Raw genomic sequence first — 21,707 nt, forward strand, 5'->3', positions numbered from 1 at the left:
GCGCGCACGCGTGAAGCTTAGCCTTAATCAGGCGCAGTTTATTGTTTCATACCTAGACTCTATGCAGAGGGAAAGAGCCGCCGAGCAATAAGCTCTCACTTACTGGGCGTTCAATATTTCACCGTCGACGCGACGTCGTTCGTCGTCTCTCGATCGGACGAGACGCGCATAAGCCCGAAAGATAGCCGACTCTGATAAATTTGATCTGCTTCAGCCTCCGCCGAGATTGTCCAAGACAACACCTGAATATGTACATACAACGCGGACGGGTGCCCAGTGTCAGAGACGTGACCCCGGGGGCCATCTTCATCCTGGATTACTGGGGGTGGACGAGGGGCGTGCTTCGACAGCTTGGGTATGATACCCACTAGTGCCCCGGTGTGGATTGGTGGGTTCGTAAGTAGGGATGTTGGCAAAGCTAGATGTTTGTTTGCAAATGGTCCTCCTCAATACATTTTGAAGTTCGTATCACAATATCTGCACGTCTTAGCGTGCTTCCATTGCAACGAAAGTTCACGGAATGTAGTCTTCGCTGCTCATGGAACTTCAGAAGTTAACTAGAATACTCATGGTACGTCCTTGGGTTAACCTAGGTCTTCCAAACTATTGTAGATTGAATGTTGTCAAGAGCGACAGTTTCTGCTCATCCATGAAGAGTCTTGTTCTGGGTCTGGGTCTCGCGTTGATATGAGTAGGTAAGCTTCGAAGTTCAGGTTACAATATCTGCTTATCCCAGTTTGACGGATGAGGAATCCTAAAGAGAAATATGCACATCCCTCAGCACTCGAACTTCAAAAGGTCTAATCGCGTAATTACCTTTGCTCCCTGTCTACTGACCAATCAGGTTCAACGTCGTCTCGGAACGTGGGAATAGTGAGTACGAGCTCGTTTACGCGGCGGCACTCGGTTCTTCTGTTGTTGAGACGACAATATTCTACTACTTCTCTTTGCGACCTCCTCGTCCATAGTGGTCAAGAGCTCCGCGCCGAGGCAAAAAGGCGTTATCGAGATTTATGTGATTGAAGAAATGTATGATTAATGTAATTACGGAACCGACCGGACGGCTTCAGCTTCGAGACCGACCGGACTGCGCGTCACCTCTCTCCTAATCTAATGATCGGTGAATTATGCCTCTGCAGTCTGCGCAGAGCGTATCGATTGGACGGTGTCGTATTACCACGGGAATGCTATACGGATGGATGACGCGACGGGTTGAGTCACGTATGAAGTCCCGGCATACCGACGGCTGCCGCCGCCAGCACCTAATTGCTGATTAAGGTGATACGAATAAATCTGATCGCCGCGACTGGTTCGCTGGTTGCGGGAATGGATGCGGATTATCCCAAATCCTTAAGTTATTCGGACGTTTTTATTCCCGGCGGCGGAACATGAAGTAATGGGCAAAAAGTATTGGCGACAATTTTTTGTTTTTTGTTGGCATTCGTCTCTATATTGGCGACAATGATAACATGAACTCCACCAAATCTCGATATTACACCATTCAGATATCGTTAAAAATTTGGGAGAAATTGAATACATATTAGTTTTAGCAAGGTTTTATTACAGCCAAAAAACGATTGCAGTTTTGTGATTATCATACAGGTTTCCATTAATTGTAATTTTGTTTAATACTTGAAAGTTTCAGAAAATTTTAACTAGCAGTCATGAGGCTAGCTGGTACAGTTGTTATTTTCGTCTCAAAATTAGGAAAGGTTTTAAAAGAGTTTTTGAGAGCACTATATAAAACCAATTTTCTCCTGATCATTTTAAATAAGCGTAAAACTCTTTGCATATTACTTATTTAGCTAACATGAAATAATGTCCACGGTCAACGCTTTAAAACCTTTCAGTATTCTACGCAAGCACCGAACAACCGTCCCGAGTGATGTCCTTTCGGTTGCATCAAAACTGCATTTGCAAGCGAGTCAATAAACGAATTTATAGCGCACATCACGCAGCGGGGGATGCGATAAAAAGATTGTAAAATTTTATGATCATAATGTCATTTACGAAACTCGAATTGGCGGGAGTGATTTCACTGGGATGGCATTTTTTTTGTATGGTAAACGAAAAAAAAAATGCATCGAAAACGGATTTCATGATTTACGATTACAATTACATTAGTAGATGAATTTGCGAGATGTAATGAATAAATGATACTTGAAGTAACATAAATACGATGACAACAGTATAGCAAATGGATAAAGATTTTTCTCTATGAAATCGATAATCCCTGTTATACTACTTGTAAAACTTTTTCTAGAGTTCTTTAGGTGCTTTGTCATTTTTTTTTAAATATATGGTTCATTGACAATAATTTGCATTAAAAAAACTTTGGAGGAATCACATAGATTTTTTAAAATTTTTAATTATCAATTGTTTCCAATATAATCTCATGGTGGATGCCATCTAGAAGTTTGCCTCCTTTAGTCATAAAGTCAACTTTCATCAGTGAAATTAAAATTTATAAAAATTAAACAAAATTGGTGAGAACTTTTTCAAATTTGTCATTCCCCCTTTTTATTTTCTTTTTTTTTATGCTTGAATTTGAATGTTACTATGTGGTAAGTGATCTTTTCTGAATCTGACTTAATAATTTAACTCTGAAGCTTAACCTAATAACTTAATTGTAATTCAAACATAATAGGACATGTACCGACCAAAACCTCATACTGACCGTTACAGGACAACCATTCCTTAAGACAAAAAACAACTAGTAGCTTGTAAGTTAAATAATCTTGTACCAACTTTTCGAACCCTCTAAGCAGAATACCCTCTTCGAATGAGTGTAATCAGTTTCGTACCTTTTAATTCCGCCCTAATTGTTTATCCTTTGACAGATACGCGTATTTCGACTACCACTTGTAATCTTCTTCAGTGTCAGTTATTCACTTGGATAACTGACACAGAGGAAGATTACAAGTGGTAGTCGAAATACGCGTACATATCTGTCAAAGAATAAGCAAAATAGGGGGGAATTAAAAGGTACAAAACTGATTACACTCATTCGAAATAAAATAAGTTTAAAAATTGTACAATCATACTAAATAAAACATCAATACTACAGTTTCTCTGAAGATGACGCCGAACCCGGTGTCGAAACGTCGGACAAAATTAAATAGTTTGTTCCAATAAAACAATACTGCAAAGCCGAAACTATCTCTGGTAAATAAAAAGTTAAACTCTTTTGCTATTGATTTGTTATTCACTGTTTTCCAGCTTCCCTGACATAACACGCAATCGAAAATTGGCCCAATTAGAAAAGTACACGATAATGAGGACTCTTCCACTATTCATGGTCTTCTTCTCCGTCCCCTCTCCCTTCCCCGTGAACAGCCATGTTGCGTTTGGAACCCTGAAGAAGCACGATCGCGAGAGACTCCAGCAGCAAGTACCAAGTGCGGAGCATAATTGCGCTTCAATTGACGCGCGAGATTTCCTCTGTTCTTGAAACACTCGTTTCGTGGCAGCCACGCTGCAAAGGGACTTTTATTCACAGTGTGGACTGAACTTTGTCGATCGGTAGGTATACGGGCCCTTGCTAGGGCCTTCGCTGGAACTGCCAAGGTGGACGTGATTAAGAAATCCCTCTAATCATCATTATTTGTCAAATCATGATTGCCATGTTATTGACGACTGGTTATCCTACAACACTTGCGCACTTTGTCAAAGCTGTTCAAGGGATCAAGTTGTAAGGTTTCATTTGATGGGTTGGTGGGCTGTTTTCCTATTTATGGAATTATTTACTTTAAAAAAATAACTAAATATAAATGAACAAAAGAGTCCTCTTGCATATCTCTCTCATCGTTTCTTAACACTTGTTTATTACAAGTAAAAGTAGATTTAACGTATATTACGCAAGGTTTAAGTAACATTCTCAAATCATTGAAAACTATTAGAGGATTTTCTGCACTTGAAATTTTTCGGCTATTCATCTGAAAATTTCTTCGGCCATTCATTAACAAATCTTTTAAGAACTCCTTCAGAATAATCGTCTGAAATTCCTAGGGAATTGCCAACGGTATTAAAAAAAATGCTTTGATTAATTCTCTAGGGAATTTCTTAAGAAATTTCCGAAAGATTATAAATTCGCTCGGCAATTCTCTTAGAATTTCCTCGGACAGTTTCTTTGGAAAGTCTGAAATTGCCCATCATTTCGACGCTGAAGAAATTTGCAATGGAATCACAGAAGGATATGGTTTCTAAAATAATTTGCGAAGGAAAAAAAGAATTGCAAAATTGATTTCTAAAGGAAATATCGAAAAAAATCTTAAACGAATTGCTGGAAGACATTAAACAAAACTGCCAAGAAATGCTACAGAGAACTGCGATAGCATTTCTAAAGAAATTGGGAGAGCATTACCAGGGGAATTGGTCAAACTGATTCCTGAAAGCAGAAAAAAACTTTTGAAATTTCCTAGGCAAGATTTCTAAAAAAATCTTAAAACAAGTAAAGTATTGCCAGTGGAATTGATGTTATCAAAATTCCAAGCAAGGATCGATATCTTGGCCTCATTCCATTCATATTCACTCCTTTTTCTGAAGCGAATCGAGAAAGATGCAGCAAATGGATTGTCCTGATCGAATACGCAACCCAATCATTATTACACCTCGTCCTTTTTTTACGTCCATGCTTGGCTTAGCGGCAAAAAATTCTACCGCTAAGACAATGAGCAAACTCAACAGTTTTATATTTTTTAAAACATCTTCGTGATTGGGAGAAGTGTACAAAAATATAAAAATGTGTATTTTGATCATTATTTTGTCGGTAGAAATTTTTTTCGCTAAGCCAATACTGGACGTAAAATAAGGTTTGGGTGTACATCATATTATAATTTAAAAATGTTATTTTTGGGAACCGAAAACAGTCCTCGCGTCGATAACTGCCATTACACGCAACAATTTCACCCGAAATCACGGTAGTTCTATTGAAATTTGTTCAGCAATAGCTGTAGCGATGCTGCTATAAGTTCTTCCGATAAATTCTTTATAATTTGTTCACGATTTTTTTTAAAATTACATAAAATCTTAATTCACATGGCATTCCCTTTGGGCATTCCTTCGGTAATTTTTTAACTTACGGCTATATATGATTATTTAAAATTTTCTCAAGAATTTTCAGCAATTCCTCTGGAAAGATGGAATTCTTTCAGAACAATCCTTAGGAATACTTTCGGCAATCTCTTTGTAAATTCGTTCGACCACTCTTTAGAAATTTCTCAAATAGTTTCTTTGTAAGTTCTGGAATTGCCTATGGAAATACAAACAAAATTGAACGGTTTCAAAATAGTTGCCGAAGGAAGTGAAAAAAATGTGAAATCCATTCCCAACGGAATTGTTGAAAGATTTTTCGAATGAATTTCCAAAGTTATGTCAAAAGAAATAGCGAAAGTATTTTTAAATGAATTGATCAAATCAATTTTCAAAAAAAAGCCGTTCAAAATTTCTTCAAGAATTTCCAAAGAAATTACTGAAAGATTTTCGAAAACAAATGTGAAAGTATTCCCAGAGATACTGATAAAAAAAAAATCAAGCGTAATTACAATTGCGGGATCAGTAATTGAAGAAATTTTCGCATCGATTTTCGAAGCGAATTTCCGAATAAATCCCTAAGAGAATTAATTGCCGAAAAAGATTTCAAAAGAGTTGCTGAAGAAATGCCCAAAGGAAGAAATGTCTAAGATATGCTTCCGGATTTCCTACAAGGTAATAACATAATTTCGAGAAATTCGATTCTATTTTAACAAAAAAAAAATACCACAAGAAAAAACTCAGTGATCCTTATTACATCATATTGTAAGTTCAAAGCGTTTTTTTTGACAAATGAAAATAGTCCTATCGTCGATAAGTTACACTCCGCTTAACAATTAAACCCGAAGTCATGGTAGTTCCATTTTTTTTAAACATGTTTATTTGGTATCACACACACTTAGCTACATACAATGGTTACATGGATGAACATTTTAAAATAAATCATTGAAATTTGTTCTGCAATACCTTCGGCGATCCCTCCCATGATTCTTCCGGTAATTTCTTGAAAATTCGTTCCAAAGCTTCTTTGAAAATATCTCTTAAATTTTCTTTGCAAATTCATAGGCAAAATTCCTTTTGGATAATACTTTGGTAATTTGATTTCAATTTTGTTAGAAAATTTCTTGAGTTTTTTTTCGAAAGATTACTTTGGAATCACTTCAGATTTTCAAATGAATTTCTTGGGAATTCCTTCAGAATATTCCTTGAGATTATCATTGGCAACCTCTTTGTAAATTTGTTCGGCCATTGTTTTGAAAATTTCTCAGACAGTTACTTTGAAAGGTCTGGAAATACTTATCAGAATTGCTGGAGGTGAAGAAGTATTTAAGAATTTTGGAAATAAATTTTCGAATCAAATACCAAGGAATTGCCCCAAAAGTTGTTGAAGAAATTTCCAAAAAAAATGCTTAAAGCGTAAATCAAAGCTATTTCCAACGGAATTGTTTAAAGGAGTTCCCGAAGAATATTCTGATAGGAATAGCCGAAACAATTGCGAATGGAATTTCAGAAGAAATTGCTCCATTAATTTATAAAGGAATAACCGAAGAAAATTCCAAAAGAACTGCCTGTGAAATTTCAAAAGTAATTCCCGAGTCAATTTCCAGAGGAATTACCAAAGTAGTTTCCAAAGGATTTGCAGAATATATTCTCACACAAAAACCAGCGAAATTTCCAAAAAATTGGGTGAAAAACATCGCCAAGAAATTTTGAAAGAAGGCTAAAAATAAATTGCTGCGGAAATTTCTAAAAGCAAGAAAAGCTATTGAAAGATTTTGCATGGGAATTACAAAAAGGATTTTCCAAGAGCATTGCTGAATTTTTTTAAAAACGAATCGCCGTAACATTCCTCAGTAACTGGTGTTACTGCTTTTTGAGACAAAACTTTCCTCCACAGCTATCGATCGAATGTTATTGCTTCCACGCAATTCACCATCACTAATGGAAAGAGGAGCAATTTCTTTGTCTGGTAGAGTCTGTAATTTGAAAAAACGTGTCACTCTTGAGGATTTTTTTTTTATTATCGTACCGAAGGGTCTCAGATTTTCATAAAACTTTTTCCACAGCCAGGGCTCATGGATAAATGAACAAAAAAAAAAAAAAATTAGAAAAATTCAGGGTCGCCTTTTTTCCGGAAAACTCAGGTGGACATTTTTTGTTTTCCTCTGACACTAATCACTATGAAAAATCATAGCTCAAGAACAAACCATCGTAGAAACAAAGTTTTTTTTTGGAAAATAAAAGCTATGCCCGAACTCGTGTGAAATTTTCAAGTAAATGTTTTTGAGAAGGTAATTTCATAAGCTTTAATCGCTGAAATTTTTGGAATGCACTTTTTTTCTTTTTTGAGTTGTGGCCAATTTTGTTGAAAAATGTCCAAATGTGCCATATAATCCTTTTTTTAAACATAACTCAAGAACGAAGCATCGTAGAAACAAAGTTTTTTTTAATGAAAATGGCGTGGAATCCAAAAATAAATGAAGTGGAAAAAGTTTTCCACAAAATTTTTCACCGTTGTGAATTTTCACAAAGAAAAGCCGGAAAAACAATGCCCGAACTCGCGAAAAAGTTTCAAAAAAATATTTTTGAGAAGGTAATTAAGCTTTGATCGCTAAAATTATTGGAATGCACTTTTTTTCTTTCATGAGTAATGGTCAATGTTGTGAAAAATGAGCATGTACGCATATATTATAAGTAATTTTTATAAAATTGGCCATTACTCGAAAACGAAAAAAAAGTGCATTCCAAAAATTTCAGCAATTCTAGCTTATGAAATTACCTTCTTAAAAGTATTTTTTTTTTGAAAATTTTCCGCGAGTTCGAGCATAGTTTTTCCGTCTTTTCTTTAGGAATTTTCTCAACGGTGAAAACTTTTGTGGACAACTTTTTCCATTTTATATATTTTTTGGATTTATGAGAAAATTTGTTTTCATTTTCAATAAAAAAAAAAACTTTGTTTCTACGATGCTTCGTTCTTGAGTTATGATTTTTCAAAGAAAAGGCTTATATGGCACATTTGGACATTTTTCAACAAAATTGGCCGTAACTCAACAAAACTGGCCGTGCCCAAGTGGGCAATAGAGCTGTAAATTAGGTTAAGTGATTAAGAATAAAAAAACTCAAAAACGAAAAAAGTGCATTCCAAAAATTTAAGCGATTAAAGCTTATGAAAAATATTTTTTTTTAAAGTTTTCCACGAGTTAGGGCATAGTTTTTACGGCTTTTCTTAACAAATTTTCTCAACCGTGGAAAATTTTGTGGGAAACTTTTTCCAGTTCATATTGTTTTTGGATTTTGGAGAAAATTTGCTTTCATTAAAACAAAAACTTTGTTTCTACGATGCTTCGTTCTTAAGTTATGGTTTATCAAAGTAAGTAGTGTCAGGGGATAACAAAAAATGTCCACCTGAGTTTTCCGGGAAAATAGCCCTGCCTGTGGAAAAAGTTTCATGATAATCTGAGACCCTTCGACCCAAACCCGTACGGTAATAAAAAATGCCCACTTAAAAGGCGGTTTTAATGATGCCCATATTAAACTGGTTTATTGTATTTGTTTTTTGACAATAAGTTAGAAACCTCATCATTCTTATTATATTTTTCAATCCTGATCAGATCCTCGTATGGGAGCCCGACTAGGAAATTGTAACAAAAATATATCATAATTATAACAAACCGTGTTATTTATAACACATTGTAATATATTCATGTTCAACATCCTTGGTATTTTCAAAATACTATAACTGGTTTGTATCACATTATGTTATAAATATTGTTTGTTAACTCGTTGTATTATGATTTAGTTTAATTTTGATAAAAATGTTACAAATTTTTATCAAATTTTGATAGAAACTAATAATCCTTAAGCATAAATTTATATTACATTTTGTTATAATTTTGATCTGATTATAACAAAATAGGTTATTATCTTGATTTGACTAGTGTACTTTTAGTTATTATTAGTTATTTTAACATCATCCTGTATGTAATTTATAACACAATAAGTTAAAGAAAGTTATTATAACATCATTATATAATATGTTATTATCTTGATATAATTTTCTAGTCGGGAGTTTCTGTAATGGCATGGAAAGCTAAGTTTTTACTAGTTGTTAGGCAATAAAGCTTACCCGCCTAGAAGATTGCAATAAAAAACTAACATAATTACAGGTCGGACTCGATTATCCGGAGTCTGGTTCTGAAGCTTTGCAAACATATATTTCGGGAACGGTATGTTGTATGGAGCAGAAATATTGACATTTCATCATGCTAACATTGATTGGTACAGTGAAAATTTCAGCTTTGTACATTATTCCATTCGCCAGTTAGGCGTCATCCACAACTTACGTAACGCTCTAGGGGGAGGGGAGGACATTCATCAAAATGTCTTATTTTTCAACCAGCAACAGTATATTATGTGTAGATGATGCCATACAAGTTTCATCGGAATCGTTTAAGTGTTGGCGGAGATATCTTCGACGCGAGAATCCCAAGCAACACACATGTTATAATAGAGTTACGACAGCGCAAGTTTTGGTTGTATAGAAGTTTATTTTACGTAATTCTAACATTGTGTTGAAATAACGTAAAATAAACTTCTATACAACCAAAACTTGCGCTGTCGTAACTTTTATATAACATGTGTGTTACTTGGGATATTAGTATTCTGGAATCTTTTACACTCAGTCAAAAAATACCTGAACCATTTATCACTAACTTTACTGTTAGCGTGTTAAAACGTCTGAAAATTTGACTATAAGTTTTCAATATAATGCATATTAAGTGGTAAAATTCTCATCGAGATCGTTTGAGTATTTATTTCTATAGAATTCAAAACTTAAAATACCTCATAGTAAGTTTTAGGCACTTCTTAACCATTTAAAACAGAAAAAAAATCATTGTAATCGGTTCAGTATTTCCGACTCAAACGTTACATATATGTAAAATATTTGTTATTTTTATTCTTTGCACAAGGTGCTCAAAATCTAAATTTTATCTTGTACCGGCTTTTGGAACCCGCTAAGCAGAATACTCTTTTCGAGTAAGTGTAATCAGTTTTGTACCTTTTAATTACGCCCTCCAATGCTTATCCTTTGATAAGACAGTTATGCGTGCCACATATTTGGATAATTGACACTGAGGAAGACTACTAGTGGTATTCGAAATACGCATATCTGTCGACAGATCAAAGGACAAGCATTAGAGGGCGGAAACAAAATTGATTACCCTCATTCGAACATTGTTAAGTCAAATAGACTATAAGAAGTTCTTAGAACCATAATGAACCAAAATAAAAGGTATTGGGTATTTTTAAGGTTTTCAAAACCTCCACAAGCTATGGTCATTGAAATACTTTAAGGGTTGGGAAGCAAACATCGAACAAAAGCAAACTGACTTTTATGATGGCCACAAAAAACCTACTAGCTTGCTTCATAACCATTATTAAACCAATAATGAACTATGCTATCCAACACAGATGGTCAGTGTTGTCATAACTTCTGCTTTAATACCAACAGATGTCGTTACTAAATCGAACGGAACGCTATCTGTTGAGAGATCAGGCAGTTTAATTGCTGGTTTAAAATGGTAATACATTTGCCAAAGAGGTATATTGTGGCCATAATGAAGGCCAACATGTTACATATTGAAGAGTTTTGTTAACTCCTAAATTCTGGTTTTATAGATAGCTTTAAGTACGCTATAAAACCTTTTATCAATGGTGTTAAGAATAATAATCATACAACTGTAAGTTTCGACTTCTGCTGTAATAAAACTCTAATAAATTTCATTCAAAACATATCAGCAACACATGAACAGAATGATCGTTGTTTGGATAGTGAAGGTATTTCTGAATTCAGATATTTTTAAAAACGTTTTTTGTTGTTCAGAAAGATTTTCGTCAACACTTTTTTGGAAATTTTAGACGGATCATGCTAAAACAGTCCACAGAACGAGAACGATTGCGAGTTCTAATTCCCTGAAGAAGGTGTAGTAAATACCGAAACGTCGGATGAAGAACGATATTTAGTCGCAATTGAACGATCAAACGCAATTGATGACTGCGAAGCCGAAAAACTTCCCCGGTTATGAAGAATTTTCAGTCGATAGCACTCTACGATTGTCTTTTATATTCGTGAAACAACCAAATTTTCGTTGATGTGAATATGTATCATGACGAGCGACCTCAGTGGTAATTTCCATGACCGATAATTTGTTTATTTATGAAAATGGGTTGTTCCCGTCCTATTGAATGAAGAAATAAAATCCCTCTTACAGCCTACACCGCTCCCATGATGCATATTGAAGTTGCGATGCTGAGCCGTTTCTCCTGTAGAGTAAAAGCCTAGACTGGTGCGACACCAGAACGTGATGGCAGTCAGCGACTTAGTAGTGGTTGAAGCTGCGCACTGCACTCACGAGACCAAATGGGCGGACCACTTCCATTTTGGGCAAACTCGGTTGTAACGTTGTTTTTCCTGCATATTCGAACTGCTTTCATTCCACATCATCCATCGACGGTTTTTTTTTATTGGCGATCCTTCACGATGCGGATTGTTTCGCACATGGCCGCCAGCCGTTTGAGAGGTGGCGACATTTCCCATGCTGGTAAACAGTCCGAACTTCTTTCAAGATTCCGCCGCCAAACGCGATGGGTCCACTGAACTTCACATTGAACGCGTCCGCGAACGTAGGTACCACGTTTCCATAATTTGAAAGTGAAAATTCCGCAGCTTACCACCAGCAGCCTACCAGCCACGTTTGGTTTGGCGCGATATGCAAATAAATAAAACGCCTATTAAACGCTAAATTGACTCCCGTTAGTCACTTTCTACGGGGCGGCGCGAGAGTATATCACGCCACGACGCATCGCGCCCTGGCCATGTTAATCCAATTTATAGACCCCGCGCGGTCTTCCAACTTACCTACCTACTGCTGAATGGTACACAGTTACTTTCATGTAAGTATTCCTACCAAACATGGATCTGTTTTGCGACGAAGCCGACGACGACTGCCAAGCGATGCCAACGAACTTACTGTGCACTTAGTTTGGGGTCTTTTGCCTAAGCCATACCGATCTAGGGATCGATCTTCCAAATCGGTGGTGCAGTGGTTTGCAACCTGAGAAGAACTAGTTCGAATTATTTTGAAATATCTATTGCGATGTAAGGATTTAACGAACTTTAGATCATCAGACGTTCAGTGTATCCCAAGTAGCATCCTTGGGATGTCCTTATAACCGTCATGAAGCCAACATGAAATGGTTTTGTTTTTAATACGGCTTTCAGAACGTCTTCGAAACTAATTGGTCTTGAAATTTTTAGAAAATATTATCAAACACATTTAAAACATGTTATTTAATACAGCTTCTGTATAACAAGACCTGTGATGTGTTACGAAGATACTTGATCCATCGAAGGTTACACACATTATAATGATTACAAAAGGTCTATTCGAAGGGCCTTGTTTACTTTGAATTCTGGCATATCAATGGTAACATGTGTTAGAAGAATTATATTTTAGTACAAACTATGAAAAAGAGAGATCATGTCTCCACATTTTCAAAATAAGATATGTATTTTGATCAAAATTTGAGGTAATCTTTAAATTTACAAAAAACACTGTTCTAATCTAACATATAAGATTATTTTAGAAGAAAATGAATGAAAAGCAATAGATTGAGTACTACTGATCCAAACCAATAACACCGACTGGAGCGCGTGTGCGGTAGCGAATTGAAAATGCCTCCGCTTCCCCCACTCTCTCTCTTGCAGTGCAGTTCAATATCCGCCCTGAACGCGACCACCACTCGTGTAAAACATGCAAATTCAGCATTAAATATGGAGTGTGTTTTATTAATAACATGGCTTATCTCACGACTTGAATCGAACCTACCGAACGGACCGAGAGCCTATAGCGCGCGACCAATTCAAATTCGTTTCGATTCGATTGGCGAGATTCACGGTATGCCATCGTCGTCGTGGTATATCTAATATATGTACTTCTCTGTAGCATAATTCCTAATCCAACATCGCCGATTGACTCGAAGCTATTTGTTTTGACCCGATTTGATCGATGCGAATAGCACACCACTTGTTAATCAACCTGACGAAATGGAATTCCACTTTAAGCGGCTGCCACAGGAGGGGATCTTCTTTCGTCGTCGTTGGAGGCGGCTGCCATCGAAGCATCGAAGCGAAGGTCGAGGAAGACCAGGACCATTTGCTAGCAGTCAAGTTTGCAAAGCAAGCGCATAAATCAAGCTCAGTTACAAACCATTGATGATACCATACTAACCAACCAAGGCCATGATGAGGCAACGACGGGACAGTGAGATGAGTTGACGGTTTCTGCGCGAAACATGAAAATTGGAGTCTGTCTGTTTTAACACATTATAGCAGCATAAACTCCTTGTTTTCACATTTTGCAATGATGTTGATATTATTATATATGTTGATGTTTCAGTTCTGAGCATTTATGATGGTGGTACAGAGTACAGAGGGCCGCATTGACAGATCTCCATCAAGGGCGATTGCCAGTCATCGCCTTAACCTGTGGCCAGGGCAAATTTCTGTCGACTTCCTTTATTTTCTTGTTGAAGCTGCGCCGCCGTGAACCTCTGGGTCTGCCTCTGCTGCGACTAGTTCCAATATTCCAATCTAACGCTTGCTTGCAGATTTCGTTTCCGCCCTGTGTAGAGTGTGTCCGACCTACCTCCTCTTTCGCTCCCGAATTTCTGTCGCTATCGGCTTTTGATTAAATCGACAATGGAGCTCCACGTCGGAGTTGTAAGGCCTGCAGCCGTTGAGTGTTCTCCGCTGATACACACCAAGTTTCACTGGCTTATAGCAGCACAGAATTCACGTTCGAGTTAAAAATTCGGATTTTGGTGCGTCGACTGATCTGGTTGTTTTTCCATGCATTTCTTAAACTCGCAAAAACAGCCCTCGCCTTCTTGATCCGTGCACCTATGTCGATCTTGGTGCCGCAATCGGCCGCCATTTGGCTACCAAGATATTGGAAGCTTTCAACATTCTCCACTGGTTGCCCAGCTACCGTAAAGCTGGAAGGGTTGACCGTATCAGGTATCAGAAGGCCGGCTCCAGAGGCACGTTATCCTCCATTTGGGACATTTGTGCCATCGCCAAAATAACAGCCTATTTCATCATCCACCTGAGGGAAAAGGAAGGAAAAAGGATTTGGATGAGGATAGGGACAGGTAGGGAAATAAGAAAAATACCCTGGAAGAGAGTACTAACGCACAAGCGTATCACAATGGGTTCAAACAGCGCCCTGAAAAGGGCACTGTAATAACGCATAAAGCGAAATAGAGCCTATAGGGTAAGTGTAGCAATTATGGCTATAGTACCAATTATTCGCCATAGTTAATTTTCACCCTATAACGATGCAAAGCAACAAGATAAATGTTTTAAACAACAAATCACGTTCACAAAAGATAGTCACACTCATCTAAACTCCAAATTTTCCTCAAATCATGGTAGAAATAAATCATTTTCCTTAAAATTTCGGCTTCCTTGTACCTTTTTCGCCATAGTGTACCAGTTATGGCTAACCCCATAAGGAATTCATGCAAATGGTGCGAAAAGGAACCGAAGTTAAAAAATGTAACCATAAATGGTACAGGGTTCCTATCAATGGCACACGCTGTAATCAATGCTAAAAGTAGTTTTGGCTCCGTTTCTATATTTTTCCTGTAAAGTATGGAAACTAAGCTATCTTTTAACTTATTGATGAAATTCGTTGGTCTTTTCGTTATTTTTGTATAAATAGCTTTCCTTAGGTAGTGCCATAATTGGTACACGCACCCTAGCTCTTTACCAGAGCGGGTTAAGAACAACAGAATATCCTGAATGTTCAGGCCTCTGAAGTCAGTTTCACTTAATAACCCTCGTAACAAAATAAATTTTATAATGCTTTTGAAGTATTCTTCAACACCTGTGCTTTAAAACCATGCATAAACCAAATTGGTCTGCAAAACAACATCAACTCAACCATAAACCCGCCATAAGACCAAAGAGGCCCATCCTAAGATGCTCTTGGAGAGTTGTTTTTAAATTTCTCTGAAAACTTGTTGTACTTCCCAAGTTGTCCTGAAGGCGAATTGCTCTCTCCTTGTAGAATTCTTCAAGTGCACGATAAAACGATAATAAATTTGTCAGTGTTGTTGCTGATGCAGCTTTTATGTCGACAGAAAAGTTAGGTGAAATAAATTGAAAAAAAAAAAACACAATGAAAATGACACATTATTGTAATTGGGATTAATTTATTATACAAATTGGAAATATTTCCGTGGTGTAACAAGGATGCCAAATGCCAAGTAAAATTCATGTTGCAAGATACTTCCAAAAATTGAAACGCGCTTCCATTATAATGCATTATTAAAATATTTAAACTTATCATTCCTGGTCATGAGAACATTGTTCATGAGTTTTCTCAACATGGCTTTCATTAAAATCTAGGCCGGTGGTCGGTCCATTATCGATGGTTTTAATCAACATCACCATAAGATCGTCTTAAACTTCTTTCAACTCATGCCATAGCTAAAAGCATAACTCAAGAATACTAGGATTTATAATGTTCTCAATGCAGCCTGGTTGGCCTCCATCAAGAACGTCTTAAATTTATTTCATCTTAAGCAAGAGTGAGAAGTATTTCTCAAGAGTACTCAGGTTTATAACGTTCTTGATGTAGGTTTATGCAAACTCCGCCGAGAACGTAATAATTCATGTACGTCAAATTGTAAACAAGCAATAAATTATCGCACCGCGGCGGATTTTATGAATCTCGTCCGATTAATTTTATCATCAGCCCGCTACCGTTGCCAACCAGACAGACCTTTTTCGATAACCGGCCTTGATTCGGTATAGTGCCTCATTCCTCCGGCCAGCATTTCCAACAGGTAAGTATAGTTGATTTTAAAGATCGATGATTGGAACCCGAATTGCATGGGAATCGTCGTCCTGGATGACCAAACCCACCTCATTTCGGATGCTGCAACCGGAGGAACTTGTCACTGCACCGATCCGCGTCGCGGTTGGGTTTCCGGGTAAGTGTTCTTGATTGGAAGCAATAATGGAACGAAAAGAATCAAAATCTGATGCTTGAGTTTTTTTATTGTATTTTTCATGTACCAAAATGATCTTATGCGAGAACAGTTGCTCTTGATCAAGAACGGATGATTTAAGTTAACTACAAGAGCCTTATAAAACTGAAAATAAGTTCAACAGTTCTTGTTGTGTTTATGGTTTTAAGAACTGAACCTCCAAGTATTCTTGGAGGTGTTTTTAAAACCACATATTGACGAAGAATAGTTGTGCTCAGCTGAAACTCCGATAAGATCAACTAGAATATGCAATGTTCCGATAAAACTATCATAAATACAAATAAAACCAAATAGAATCTAGATTGTTACTTGGGAAGTGTTTACCGAATACTCGGAAACGCAGTTGCGCAAAAACTGGACAGTTACATATCAAATGATACGAAGTTCCATAATCGGATTCACAGCTATCACATGCAAATGAATCAGCTTGCTGAATATTCGCCATGTGATAACTGAGTCGGCAGTGGCCAGTCAATGCTTTGACCAGCATGCTGCTTTGACAGATTTGTAAGATACTTCGCCACCCTTGGAGATGGCTCAGTACAATACAATTTGGTTTGACGACATGACTCCAAACTATTCCAGTATTGTCTGTGTTAAGTAGCAGTCCAGGTGTGAATCTGAAGCTTTACCCAACACTTCGATATCGGAATAGCTGGCTCAGGGCCAATGAGGTCATGTGATGCTCCAGTGCGAGCTAACTCATTAGCCAATTCATTTCCAGCGATGGAAGAATGGCCAGGTACCCATACAAGGTGAACAGCGTTTGCTGAATTCAGCTCCTCGATTTGAGTTCGACAAGCGATAACTATCTTCGACCTGGAGTTGGCCGAAGCAAGTGCTTTAATAGCAGCCTGGCTATCTGGACAGAAGTATATTACTTTGCCCATTACGTGCTGCTGAAGTGCTGATTGCACTCCGCACATAAGAGCAAAGATTTCGGCCTGAAAAACGGTGCAGTGTCTACCAAGTGAGTAAGACTGATACAGCCTTAGCTCACGAGAATATATACCAGCACCTGCTCGACCTTCGAGAAGGGAGCCATCAGTGTAACATACGATGCCGTCTGAAATACTTCTCTCCAGATAACCAGATGTCCACTCTTCCCGGGAAGGGAATTTCGTGGAAAATGTCCTATATGGAAAATTACAAGCAATTGTTAGATCACTTGGAGCAAGGATAACTTTGTCCCAATGCACCAAAAGTGGAAACAACGAGGTGTGTGTTGAACTGCGGTTCACAGGAGTTTCTTCTAGTAAACCGAGTACCCAGAGACGGTAAGTGCAAGAAAGTGCTTATTGTTTGAGATGGATGTGTAGTGGGGCAACGTCAAAGAGCACTTCGAGCGCTGCCGTAGGAGTTGAAGAGAACGCTCCAGACATCGCCATTAAGCACATCCTTTGGAGATGGCCTAACTTTGATTGGACCGTTCTCACTTCGCCCTTTTGCCACCACACCAGACATCCATAAGCCAATATTGGACGAACAACAGTTGTGTAAATCCATTTGATATACTTGGGTTTAAGACCCCAAGTTGTACCAAAATTACGCCGGCATTGCCCGAAGGCCATACAAGCTTTCTTGATTCTGAACTCAACATGAGGTGTCCAGGAAAGCTTGGAATCAAGAGTGACTCCAACGTACTTTACCTGTTGAGTCACATTGATTTCAGAATCAAAGAGACGTAAAGGTCGAACACCACGGTTTCGCCTTTCCGTGAAAAGAACAATAGATGTTTTACTCGGATTTACAGAAAGGCCATATTGGCGACACCAACCCTCAACTACCTGAAGAGCGTTTTGCATCAGGTCGAAAAGGGTGCACATACCGACTAACAATGTTAGGTAGTCGTCGAAAAACCATAAGTAGGGAAACCGCTATTATTGAGTTGCCTCAATAGCGTATCTGCTACGAGATTCCTCAAAAGCGGTGATAAGACTCCCCCTTGGGGGCATCCACAAACACTCAATTTCCTAATCCCTGTTAGACGCAATGTCGAGAAGAGATATCGGTTTTTGAGCATTTGGTAATTCCAATTGGAAATCATTGGCGATATACCATGACTCCGTGCGGCTTCCAATATGGCATCGAAAGGCACGTTGTCAAAGGCACCTTCGATATCTAAGAAAACACCCAAGCAGGATTGCTTTTGAGCGAATGCCTTCTCGATATCGTAAACAACTTTGTGTAAAAGAGTCACAGTGGACTTTCCAGATTGGTAAGCATGTTAGTTCACATGAAGAGGCACATTGGCCAGATGAACATCACGGATGTGATGATCGACTATGCGTTCTAAGCATTTCAGAAGAAAAGAGGTCAAACTGATAGGTCTAAAGCTTTTTGTTTCTTCATACGACGCGCGACCCACTTTCGGAATAAATTTCACAGTGATATCCCGCCAGGATTTGGGAATATACCCTGTAGCAAAACTGCAAACAAGTAGTTGTTTCAAAACATGTTTGAAATGATCAAATCCCTTCTGAAGCAAAATAGGATAAATCCCATCTGCTCCAGGAGATTTGAATGGAGCAAAGCTATTTAGTGCCCACTCAATCGATTCTACAGTTATGATACTCCGAGCCGAAGCCAGAGAGTCATAACTGCAAGAAAAGACATCAGGTTCATCCGAAGATGTAATATCCACACATCCGGGGAAGTGTGTACTGAATAAACATTCCAAAACTTCCTCATCAGAGGAAGTGAAATCACTATTTGGCAAACGAAGTTCGTTCACTTGAAAATCCTTAGATTTTGCAAGGATTTTGTTCAATCGACTGACTTCACTCAGACTGGAACACTTGTACAAAGGTTTTTCCAGCCGGATCGTTCAGCAGACCGAAGAGCTTTCTGGTAGGCCTTGCGAGCCAACCTGAAAGCCCCCGAACCAGCCGAAAGTCGTCTGTTCCAACTCTTTCTACATTGTTTCCTGAGCTTCGCCAGATCGGAGTTCCACCAAGGGGTTCCTCTTGTGGTCTTCACAGACCGCAGAGGGCAGGCTTCTTCAAAAGCTTCCATGATGAAGGCCGTTGTAGTATCAACGGCATCATCTAAATCACTTGGAGTGTCAATTGATGGTGAGTATACATGAAATTTGGCTGCAACCAAATCGGTAAAGAGATCCCAGTTGGTTGCCCGGGGATTCCTGAAACGCAAAGTTTGCGAAGTAACATTCACATGTTCAAACAAGATGTAGCAATGGTCAGATAAAGATTCTTCATCTGACACATGCCAATTGGTCAGCTCATGACTAATTCTGCTAGAGCAAAGCGTTATGTCTAACACTTCCTCTCTACCAGATACCATGAAGGTTGTGCGGTTGCCTATGTTAAGTAATCCAAGATCTGTACTACTTAAGTATTCCATCAAACTGGAGCCTCTCAAATTGATGTCTGAGCTGCCCCAGATTATATGGTGAGCATTAGCATCACTACCAAAAATAAGCGGAAGACCTTTTGAAGTGCAGTATGCAATGAATGGCTTGAAACATCATGCGGTAAATAAACCGAACAATAAACGTATTTCCTGTTGAGGTTTCCAACAGATACAGTCGAGTCTCTTACTAAACGAATTCCTATTAAACGGACTCCTATTAAACGAACTCCTATTAGACAGGGGTGAGCGTTATAGGAGACTAAGAGCTTATGGGATTTCGGCTTTTTGGGGGTGTCGCCTATTATCTCGGGTGTGTTAAGAGTTAGCGCAATACTTTCTTCGGCAAAGTTTTAGGGCTTGATAAGATCTACCATTTAGAACTATGGTTCATATGATTAGTTGGCAACTTGACCGCTAGAGGGACCATCAACAGTTTGATGCTAAATTGCACTACAGGAACCATATCAGGTTGTCAAGCAAACGTTACGATACGCGACAGCTCAAGACTCTGATAATTTGGAGGGATAGTGTCTTCGGGAAAGTTGTTGGGTACGCCAATAACTTACTGACGATGAGTTGTGAAGTTCGAAATTCCTCCACTGGGCGGCGCAAGTAAATTTTCAAAACCTCATATCTCAGAATCACGAAAACTTAGAAAGTTGGTGTCTTCGGCAAAGTTGATCAGTATGACATAAACTTACATTAGAATAAACACTTGTTTCACAGTTCTGCCACTAGAAGGCACTAGTGAACATGCAAATTTTAGAAATCTCATAGCTCAGAATCCCCATAACTTAGAAAGTTGCTGTCTTCGGCAAAGTTGATCAATATGACACAAACCTACATAAAAATGAACACTTATTTCGTATTTCTGCCACTAGGCGGCGCTAGTGAACAGTCAAATTTAAGAAATGTCATAGCTCAGAATCCTGATAACTTAGAAAGTTGGTGTCTTCGGCAAAGTTGATCAGTACGACATAAACCTACATAAAAATAAACACTTGTATTGAAATTCTGCCACTAGAAGGCGCTACTGAACTTGCAAATTTTAGAAATCTCATAGCTCAGAATCCTGATAACTTGGAAAGTTGGTGTCTTCGGCAATGTTGACCAGTATGGCAGAGACTTACATAAAATGGAACACTTGTTTCGGAATTCTGCCACTAGGTGGCGCTAGAAATACCCTAGTGAACATCCATTCTTTTGGACATGACATTTGTTTAATTATTAATTTATTTACCGAGTAAATATCAAGTGGAAGATGATTGTTCTGAGAAAGTTATCGGAATCTGAAGCAGAAAATTCCGGTAAAAAACTCGTCGGTGATTTTGGAAGCATGGTAGTGAGCGACTAGAGAAACATGATTATTACATGAGGACAATGTGGTAAGCGATTACAGAAGAAGGAAAATAATGAAAAAAATTAGAATGATCACGTATCAATCTTATATGCTGGAGACTCCGGAAGGTAGTCATATCAGAAGAATGCCATTACTTCGGAAAATACTCTGGTGTAGCATGATGTTACAGCGTGTGCGTATTTCCTCCGACAATTGTCCCGAAAGTTCTCCATGAAATTCTCTCACATGTTCCTCAGATTTTTCCCAGAAGTCCCTCCAAATATGACTCCAAAGTTCCTCTGGGAATTTATTCGAAATGTTTTCTGGAAAATCTTTCACAAGTTCTCCCGAAATTGCTTTCAACAGATTCTGATGGAATCTATCATTCAGCAATTATTCTAGGATTTCCTAAGAAGAATTTGTTAAGAAGTTTCTTTGATAATTTTAGAAAGCGTTCCTACAAAAAAAATTCAGATCTACTAACTCTGCCAAACAAATCGAAAGGGAAGTTCACTGATTCCATAGCAAATCATACATTGAGCATTTCAAAAACGTGAAAAATCAGGGTATTTTTTTCACAAATCATCCCCAAAGGTAAAGTGATACAAGTAGTCCTTAACGAAATTTAGCGCCTCAAGTGAATTTTTTTTTGTTTACATATGTTACATACGGTGTTTGATAAAGTTAGGCTTGAATTCAGATTCAGATTTTTTTAATTTTTCCAGAAGTTCCTTTATAAATTCTTCATTCCAAGATTTCTCCATGATTTTTTTTTTCTAAAGTTCGTGCGGTAATTTGTCCAATAGTTCTTCCAGGACGTGTCCGAAATAAACTTGTCTTCGGCAGG

General features: G+C 38.0%; 1 protein-coding gene across 1 annotated transcript in view; it reads right to left on the minus strand.

Moving 5' to 3' along the window:
* LOC109422535 (semaphorin-5A) overlaps positions 1 to 21,707 on the minus strand; it is a 789,414-nt gene that overhangs the window by 175,954 nt on the left and 591,753 nt on the right. The window lies entirely within an intron of this gene.

Source organism: Aedes albopictus, chromosome 3, assembly GCF_035046485.1.
Source record: "Aedes albopictus strain Foshan chromosome 3, AalbF5, whole genome shotgun sequence".
Classification (NCBI taxonomy): Eukaryota; Metazoa; Arthropoda; class Insecta; order Diptera; family Culicidae; genus Aedes; species Aedes albopictus.